Consider the following 9,735-nt stretch of genomic DNA (forward strand, 5'->3'; position numbering starts at 1 on the left):
GGCGGCATTACGCACTTAAGATCGTATGAACAGTCATTCCAAATAGTAGGCTATTGTCGCACACAACTGCACACACGGGCTACTTGAAAGTCGTTTGTTATGCCCATGGCAAGTTCATAATTTTAGAAAAAAATGTGAATGTAAAAATGCAACCAGAAAGGATATATGGTACTTGCCTATAACAGCACTGACCCTGGTGGGGTCAAGAGCCTTTTTTGCCCCTTGGTGTTATTTCCAAAGCCCAAATGGCCCATGAGCTCCTCCTCTTTCAACACATGGTGAAGCAAGGCCCTTGCAAACTTTCCTGGTCCACCATGGCAAGCCATGGCAAGCTGTGCCAGGATAACCTTCTCAATGTGCACTCCTTCAACCTATGTGAACCTGCATGTTTAAGTAAATGTTAGCAAAACAGTTTTAAGCCTTTCAAGCACATTCACACAACAGCCCTACTGCAAATAAATTACAAAAGTACCTGTTGCAAATCTAGATTGCTAAACTTGACTTCTTACAAGCTTCTTATGCTGTCTGGACGTCACATGTTTCAGAAAAACAATCCAGCACAAAGAAGAATAAACCAAAGTATCCAAACATCTAGTACTTGAAAAAGGGGAGTACCAGCGAAACACAAATGAAACGCACACAAGGAAACGGGATTAGACACGGACGGACGTTGGGGCGGACCAGCGTCCGTCCCTGTCTAACGCCTTTTACGTGTGTGCGCGTCCTTTGTTTTGCTGGTACCTCCCTTTTTCAAGTTTATCATGCACCAACTGGCCCAAGAGCTTGCGCTAATGCACATCTAGTACTATTTATTGTGATTACCATTCTTAGGATACTTCATATTTTCAGGTGTTTGTCTCTATTTTCCCATCCATTTGTGTCAATAGGTAGTCCATGGTCTAATGGGGAGATTGGGCTACGTTGAGGGAAGAGTTCAAAATCAACCGTTGGAACAGCTTGGGTGACTGGGTATGCGACCCTGAGCATATGCCACTTTTCAATGAATCTCCTTCCCGCTATCTTGGGCAACTGCTGCTGCTTGTGTTGGCAAGCAGCATTAGGAGCTCAAAGAGGGACATGATTGTCGATCATTACTAAGATTACCACTACACGTCACGTTAGCTTGCTGTGCTGCAGAAGCAATATGTGAGATTCCACTCCACTGTATGAAATGTACATAAGCTGCAAGGACAGTATGTGCCAACCACCACCTCAATTAAATTAATCGACTCGCAAAGCACAGGCTGCACAAGATCACGGAGTGAACTCAGAAGTTTGTGGACAGTCAGTTGATGTCCATGTCAGGGACCTCTAGGGAGACTCAGTCATTTCCTCGATGTGCATCATCGTGCCGTCATACATTGTATTACAATTCTGTCTGTCTCGTTGTACCACCGTTCTAACAGTCATCACACATCACCACAATTCAAAATATAAATAGACACTTATATCTACTGTTTATTTAATCTTTATGGAGAATACTTTGAGCATGAGTTTTTGCAAAGATCATGAATTCTACAGCTTAAAGGAGCACTAAAGCAAAATTAAATTAATTAAATTCTGGCGTTTTAAGTGCCAAAACGACAATCTGATGTTTAGGCACGCCTTAGTGGGGAACTCTGGACTAATTTTTACCAAATCAGGCTGCAAGGTACCTGGGCAGTTTTGTATTTCACCTCCATCAAAATGCGGTTGTTTGATCCTGTGATCTCGTGCTTAGCGGAGCTGTGCCAACACCCCTAAGCAACTATGGCATGAAAGCACTAAAGAGAAAAATTATTTTAGATGTATCTGTACATGACCTTCCTACAATTCAAGAGATTCACTCATACCGTGACAAGAGGCTGAGTAAACTGTAAAAGCAGCAAGAGGAAAGATTGGTGGCAGTGCTGCTTTGAAGTTACCACACCCGCTTGCTGTGACGTCATGGATTTTGATGATGTCTGTTGAGGTGTAGCAATTTTTTTTTACAAATAAAGATGTTCTTCATCGTATTCCAAAAACCCAAAATAAAAAGCGCCAAGAACTTTTACAGAACCAATACAGCCCACGTTTGAAAAAATACTTGGAATCCATGATGTGACGGTGTCAGCACAAAGATTTTGGGGCGATACTCAGAAAATTGAACTTTGAGCTTTATTTTCTCTAATAATCAAACAACTACCAAGAAAGTTACAGAAGTAGTTATTTAAGACGATGCTTTATTTTAAATTCATTTAAGGTGTCACTATAGTGTCCCCTTAATACAAAACAAGGAATGCACTTGGCTGCGTAATAGGTTAACATGCATCACTGGTTCTCATTAAGGTAGGATTATCAGTATAGCAAAGGGCATGCACTGGCTGCTCCAGAGGGGAGCCCTTCCACTTCCCCTCAACCTCCCAATTTCCAATTTCTTTATGAGCAGTGATGCAATTTCTGTATCTTAACGAGACATAATGCCAAGGAGATTAAAAATGCCATGCTGGCTACAGCATGTGGTGACCGGCACTTCACACCGTCCAGCTCGACATCAATCTTTTTGGAATTTGGCACTTCAAATGTAGAAAGCCCTGATCACTGCTCGTTTTTCAGACAACTTTCTCAAAGGGTGCTGCTGTTCTGGTTTGATACCTCTAGCTGTGCACTGCTGTATGACATAGGTCATAATACCTTCGTTCTGGTAAAACTAGAAAGATGTGCACTCATGCAGACCACTAATGTCCACACTAAGTTTCTGAACGCCCCTCTCATATCAGGCATATACACTGAAAAAGGCACATTCCGCGTTTAATATGTTCACAAGTGGCACTGAAATTCACTCCCAGTCCCGGTGCAGTTGCAAAGTCTTTAAGCTGAGTGCTTAAAGGCACCATGTCTCCTAATGAAGGCACTCTGCACCAATTGATCACTGGAGCAAATGCGTTGCAGTTGCATCAGCAATGTTGTTTTTTCTGCTTCCTGCAATACATTTTCACGGTATCACTGTATTTGATCATCGTGACGCTACAGAATGGATGGCCAAAGAATTCACTTTTACCGTTCCAGCTGGGGCCTCTCCCAGCTCATTTTGAATCTGAAAAAAGATGTCACTATTAAAACGTGAAGCCACGATGCAGCAAAAGCGACAATCAAAAGAGCTACATGGACCATTAGGCTGACATAAATGGACGGATACAAATGACTAGTCATTGAATACACTAAAGTGTGGCCGCTCTTGCCAATGGCAGTGTGAGCTTGTCAAAAAATTTATTTCACATTCCTCTAGTTACTTTAAACATTATTTCCACGCATCTACTTAACTGTTATGGCCACACATTAGAGGCAGCTCCTTCATATAAAACCAGTGTAACATTCTTTTACTCCCCGTCTACCTGATGCTACTGAAGTTTTGCTTACTCTCAAAGAAAGAATTTCACAGAACTGCTCTTTCGACAAAGCATTATTCCAAGCTTGTGGCAAAGCGTCGTGATTTAGTTCACAACGATGCGCTCCCCTTTCAATCTGTTCACTCTATAGTGCTCTGATTCAAAGCAAAAATAGCTTTTCGACATAACTAGCTACTTCTATGGTCACAAGAAACAATGCTAATTATTGATGTTTATGTTGCCGATAACGTATACATGCCGCCTCGAAACACAGTGGGACGACAACGCAGATATGCCAGGCATCTCGTTCCTTTACTGATTTTAAAACTATTGTTAAATCAGTTACTGAAGTGCGAAAAGCTGCAATTTCACGAAATTACATTATTTTGAATGTTGTAGGACCTGGAGTGCCATGAAATCTGCCTTTCCGTGAATGCAAAGAGCGCCTACGCGAAGCCGTTTGGGCGAAGCACTCGATGGCGTCGAACGGAGAAGATGATAAAAGAAAGTTGAATGCGCGCGACCTGGGGGAAAACAAAACACACGCGGTTGGCAAGGCGTATAACTCGATGATTTCGCAGCACTCTGTGGCATCACCCCTATTGTATCTCACGTATCGCATGTACACCCTTGAAATTCTTTATTATTATTGCGCGACAGCCTCCTCTGTGTTTTCCGATCGCGCGAACATCGGCCGCACGGCGTGTCAGATAGTGGCCTTGAAGCACCGCAGAGTCACTCGATCCTGAAGGGAACAGCGCAACAGAATACACTTTCGCCAATCCCACCGCGCCCCCCCCCCCCCCACCCCTTTTGTTGAAAGCTCGCTCACACGCCTTGTACTAGCGTGGCGCAAACGAAATATCTTCGATTACAGTACAGATCGGATGGTTTCACGTCGCATTGTTGTGCGCTCATTAATAAGGCTAACTCAATCGGTGCTCGAACACCGTATCAGAAATCATAGCGTACAACATGCCCTGTTTTAGGTGGCACCACATAGCTGCCTTACGTCACCACAAGCGGTGTGTAAAGTTAAACCAGGACAAAACTCCACGTTATCTACCACAAATCTAGTGCTGTACAACCCATTCTCGCAACGGAAGGATAGTACTAGGAATGAAAACTAGAAAAGAGGCGCGCGGAAGACACGCACAAGCGCTGAAATCATTTCCCCGCTTCCGTTCACCGCGTCGCAATGGACGAACAAGGGGAATTCGAAACACTCACTCACCCTTGATGTCGCTGAGTCGGAGGCGATCATGGCGATCTTCGAGGCAACAAGTCCATAAAAAGCGAGCAACACGCAGGAATATTCCAAAGATGTCACAGCGAAGCACACAAAGAACACAGAAAACGCTGGAAACTCTCACGCAAACGGCGTGCACGAACTCGCCGGAATGCGCCAAGCATCAACAGCGCAAACGCGCAATCATACATGTACACTCATACAAATACACACTTATATTATCATAAATTGTACTATTGGATAACAAATTATGTAATTTCATGTTATTACTGAACAATTGTTGCGATTTGCAAGTGTATAAAAGTTTTTTGCTTCGCTTCTTTGATGAACTACTTTCTTTAGCGCAGTAACGCAGTGCACCGGCCGGAGCTAATGGAATGCGCGGGAAAAGGCGCCAAATTCAAACGTCACAAACGCCGCGCTAATTTGTGCGCGCACAGTTTTCGTCGTTTGGATTAAAAAAAAAAAGTAATGCGTGCCGCAACCATACGAACTGAACTATTGACCAGAAAAGTACAGAAACGTCGCTGTTTGTGCTTCTTATTTCGACGTCATGGCAAACTGCAGGCGGTCTGTCGTCCCATTCTTTAAACATTTGTGCGTGTGCTCCTGCGCTGTGCGATTTGTCACCGAGAACGTATAGCAGCGCAGATTGTGCTTGGTGGCCGAGCAGACTCCGAACACATTCGCCAGCACCCCGTCTAGGTCACAGAAAAGAATTTGGCCTCCATGTGAAATATGAGCACCATGTCGTACATATCGGCCAAGCTTTTCGTTTCGTTCTGTATAGCGCGCTAACGGGTAAGCGAAATGCACTCTGTAAAAACGATGTTCACTCCTTTCTCCGCCGCACCCACCGTGGTGGCATAGTGGCTGAGGTGTTGCTCTACTAACCCGAGTGCTTGGGATCTAATGCCGGCCGCGGCGGCTGCATTTCGATTGGGGTGAAATGCAAAAACGACCGTGTACTGTGCGTTCGGTGCAGGTTAAAGGACCCCAGATGGCAAAAATAAATATGGCATTTCTTACTACGGTGCGGCTCATAATCAAAGCGTGGTTTTGGCACGTCAAACGCCAGACTTGAATTTTGTTAACGTTCTCCGCCACCTTGACCATATTTAACATGGAGGCATGCAATGCCGTTTCCTAACACACAGCCAGGGCACTGGCCCCTTATAATGGACGCCGATGGAAATGCAGGATGTGTCCAATCATCGGTTGTTTGTCACTGCTTGTAGGGACGTTTGTCTTCTCAAACTGCATATATATATATATATATATATATATATATATATATATATATATATATATATATATATATATATGCAGGGTGTTTCTGCTAACTTTAGGCCGAGTGTATAAACTCTATGACGACGCGACTAAATGCATGTTGCTCCCTTTCGTATGTAGCGTGTCGCGCTATTTGTGTATTTTTGCTTAATTAGCTAATTAGTCAAGCATAATTAACCAACTTCTGAAGCAAGGAAGTTAGGAAAGAAATTCCAATTAGAAAGTTGCAGAGCTGTTGGCAACATGTCCGAATCAACAGTTTCTGTCTTTCTATCTGTTAAGTATTACTGTTTTTCAGCTTACTGCGGATGCTCGCGAAATAGAAAAAGCACCACGTGACATATGCCCGCCTGCGTCGTGATTGCACTGCTCCTAAGCCTTCTGCGCACAAACGAAAACATACCATTTAACCGGTGTGAACACCTGTCTGCTTATCGCCATCATGAACCGCAGCGAGGGGAGCACGTCGCTGGCGTCAATACCACAGCCAACGCCTTCGTCACTGCCCTGTCGCCTTTTAAGCGGCAACACACCCTGCTCGATGGTATGCTCGTTTGGGAGCGCTGCAAGCACGGCGCGCAAGCGGATATGTCAGGTGATATTTTTTGTATTTCACGGGCATCCGCAGTAAGCTGAAAAACACTAACACTTAATAGATAGAAAGTGAGAAATTGCCTAATAGGACGTTTTGCAAAGTGCTCTAGAGCTTTCTAATTCGAATTTTTCGCCTAACTTTGTTCCTTCAGAATGGCTAATTTTCTTGACTAATTAACTACTTAGGAAAAATACAAGAATAGCGTGACACGTACAAGAGTGAGCAACATGCATTTGGTCGCATTGTCTTATGGTGCATCGGCATATTTTTGAACTCTGAGTAAAGTTAGCTGAAACACGTGTATATACGTCTATGGTTCAAGTAACGTGAAACAACACCCTGTATATATGCAATGGTGATCAAGTGATCAGTAAAGCAACATATATGTGCAAAAGACGCACACATACATATGTGCGTGTGTTTTTCACATGTACTTCGAAACTCATTATTGCTCGTGACTCAATTTTATTCAACAATAAGTTAACAGCATTTAGTCAACGACTTTATTGTTGGAAACTACTCAACAATGGTTCAATACTCAATACTATTCAACAATATGTCAAGAGAATTTAGTCAACGACTTTATTGTTGAAAACTACTCAATATTGGCTCAATAATACTCAATACTATTCAACAATATATCAACAGAATTTAGTCAACGACTTTATTGTTGGGAACTACTCAACAATGGCTCAATAATACTCAATACTATTCAACAATATATCAAGAGAATTTAGTCAATGACTTCATTGTTGAAAACTGCTCAACAATGGCTCAATAATATTCACTACTATTCAACAATATCCCAACAGAATTTAGTCAACGACTTTTTTGTTGTGAACTGCCCAACAACTTTACTGTTGAATTATTGCCTGTGGTTTCAATAATTGTTGAGGTATTGTTGAAAGGCTATTGAGTCAACAATTCGTCAACGATATGCCAACAACTTTTCAACAGTCATTTTCATAAGGGATAACCGCTGGACCATCAGAGTTTTAGTATGGCTGCCAAGCGAAGGGAAGCGCAGTCTAAGACGGTAGAAAATGAGGTGGGTTGATGAAATTAGGAAGTTTGCAGGTGCTATTTGGAACCAGCTATCGCAAGATAGGGGTAACTCGATATCGTTCGTCCTGCTGTGGACATAAATTGGAGATAATCATGATGATGTAATTCCGTGCGTGTTGCTCATGGACGTCAAACACTATTAATATGAAAGCATCGGCTAGTTCGTTGTTCATATTGGTGCACGAAGGCGAACGAGAATAGGGGCGGTTCGGCGCAGGAGAATCAGTGGCGGCATTATCGGAGCGTGGGGCATAGGGACGAGACGGGCCACCTGGAGAGCGAGAGTAGGCAGCATAAGTAGACCGGGTCGGGGAACTCCAGCGACAGCGACAGTGCAGAGAAATGTACCCGATTCGACGGCCGTGAAAACAAATGGCCTTGTCGTTAGCAGTGCGCCATTCAGATGGGTTGCGGAAACGTGGTGGGTAATAAGATGCGGGACGGGGCGGAATTAATGAAGCCGGGTGGGTATCAGGGCGATCGGCCGAGCAGATGGTGTGAGGACCCATGTTTGCGAACTCCTGGCGGACAACTGCCTGGATCAGGGAAACATTGACTGCAGGTTCGCTGGAACGGCTGGAGTCGAATGCAGCCCCATAGGCGGCCTCGACCTCACGCCGGACGATCCTGGTAACATCGTCAGTGTTGTTGGGACGAGGAGCGTCGGCACAGGAAGATGTCGCTGGAGTGTTGGGCAGACGGGCGAACCGCTGGTCGATACGTCAGGTTTTAGCGAGTTCCAGGTGGCGGCACTCTTTTATAACTGCATCCACCGTCGCCACGTTGCTGAAAACGAGCAAGTTGAAGGCGTCATCGGCAATGCCTTTGAGGATGTGGGAAGCTTTGCCTGACTCAGTCATACATGTGCATGCGTTAACTTTGCGACACAGAGCCAAGACGTCCTGAATGTACGTGACGTAGGGCTCTGTTGACGTCTGCACACGGTCGGAAAGCGCCTTCTGCGGGGCAAGTTGGTTACCGTAGGGGTTGTCGAACAAGTCTCGGAGGTTTTGCTTAAGCGAATCCCAACTGGTGAGCTCATCTTCGTGCGTTAGAAATCAAACTCGAGATGTGCCACCGAGGTGAAAGACTATGTTGGCGAGCATGATAGTAGAGTCCCACCGGTTATTGCGGCTGACGCGTTCGTACAGTCTGATCTAGTCCTCGACGTCTTCCCCATCTTTTCCCGACAATACGCCAGGATCACGGTGAGCGGGGAGGGCGATGTAGGTCGGCAGCAGGTATCGGAGCCGACGGAGTCGAGTTGTCGTCGCCGGGAGCCATGAAGGAAGGCTCGACGTACCGTCCACTGCGAAGCTCCGTGACGAGGTACAGGGAACGTCCACCTCCACCAGATATGTTACGTAGAAAGGCGCAGACGAAAAGCGATATACAAATCTATTTACAAAGACATGCGCCGCATTTGCCCAAGAGGCAACAACCCGCGCTAGCCCTTAATCGTCGTCGTTGTCCTCAAACTTCTCGCCTCTTCGTCATCGCAAATACTGTTCCGTAGCAATATTCAAGGCGGCAACAGCAATAAAGACACAGGCACCGATGACGGCACAAGGAAAAAACGACACGTTGTGCTGACTAACACTCCATTTATTCCTGCAATAGGCGAGCATTTAAATACGCAAGACCGCGTCTTTAAAGCATAAATATTGCGGCATAACCGTTCTGACGATGACTTTCGGTGCTATGTGGGAGCATTAAATCAATAGACAGCTGTAGTATGGCGTGCGTAGCACATGCCTACGTAATACACAATAACTTATGTACATTATTAGTTTAAGGTGCCGTTTCGTTCTACTAGACATCTCATACACCGGGTGTGATCGCTGTATGGGTGGATGGACGTTATGAGCGTCTCCTTTGAACAGGACGGAGGGTTGCGCTAGCAAGCTCTTGCTATTATACTGCCTACCTAGATTAAAAGAAAGGAAAAAGAGATAAACAAGAAAATGCACGATGAGTTGCCATAACCAAATTTTCTGACCCCCTATTGTGAACTTTGCTTTTGGACGTCCTCGTTATTTGTAGTTTCCCTACTATTCTTCCACCAATCTTCCAATCGCCTCTTACTAATTTCAATTGCGGACATGTTTAGTTTTCCCCTGCTCTAGCGGAACCCAAGGGCTTCAAGGAGTCCAGTGTGGCCCAAATCGACCGCTGGGCAGATATCTTCC

At 44.8% G+C, this 9,735-nt stretch overlaps 1 long non-coding RNA gene across 1 annotated transcript; it reads right to left on the bottom strand.

The window, feature by feature from the left end:
- Positions 1-332: 332 nt before the first annotated feature.
- Positions 333-4,724, bottom strand: LOC142574376 (uncharacterized). The gene is made up of 3 exons (XR_012826517.1): positions 4,582-4,724; positions 3,020-3,055; positions 333-381 (listed from the first exon to the last, which is right to left on the bottom strand). It is a non-coding gene; the product is annotated as an uncharacterized LOC142574376 (long non-coding RNA).
- Between the last annotated feature and the right edge of the window lie 5,011 nt (positions 4,725-9,735).

The sequence above is a fragment of the Dermacentor variabilis genome, chromosome 3 (assembly GCF_050947875.1).
Source record: "Dermacentor variabilis isolate Ectoservices chromosome 3, ASM5094787v1, whole genome shotgun sequence".
Taxonomy (NCBI): Eukaryota; Metazoa; Arthropoda; class Arachnida; order Ixodida; family Ixodidae; genus Dermacentor; species Dermacentor variabilis.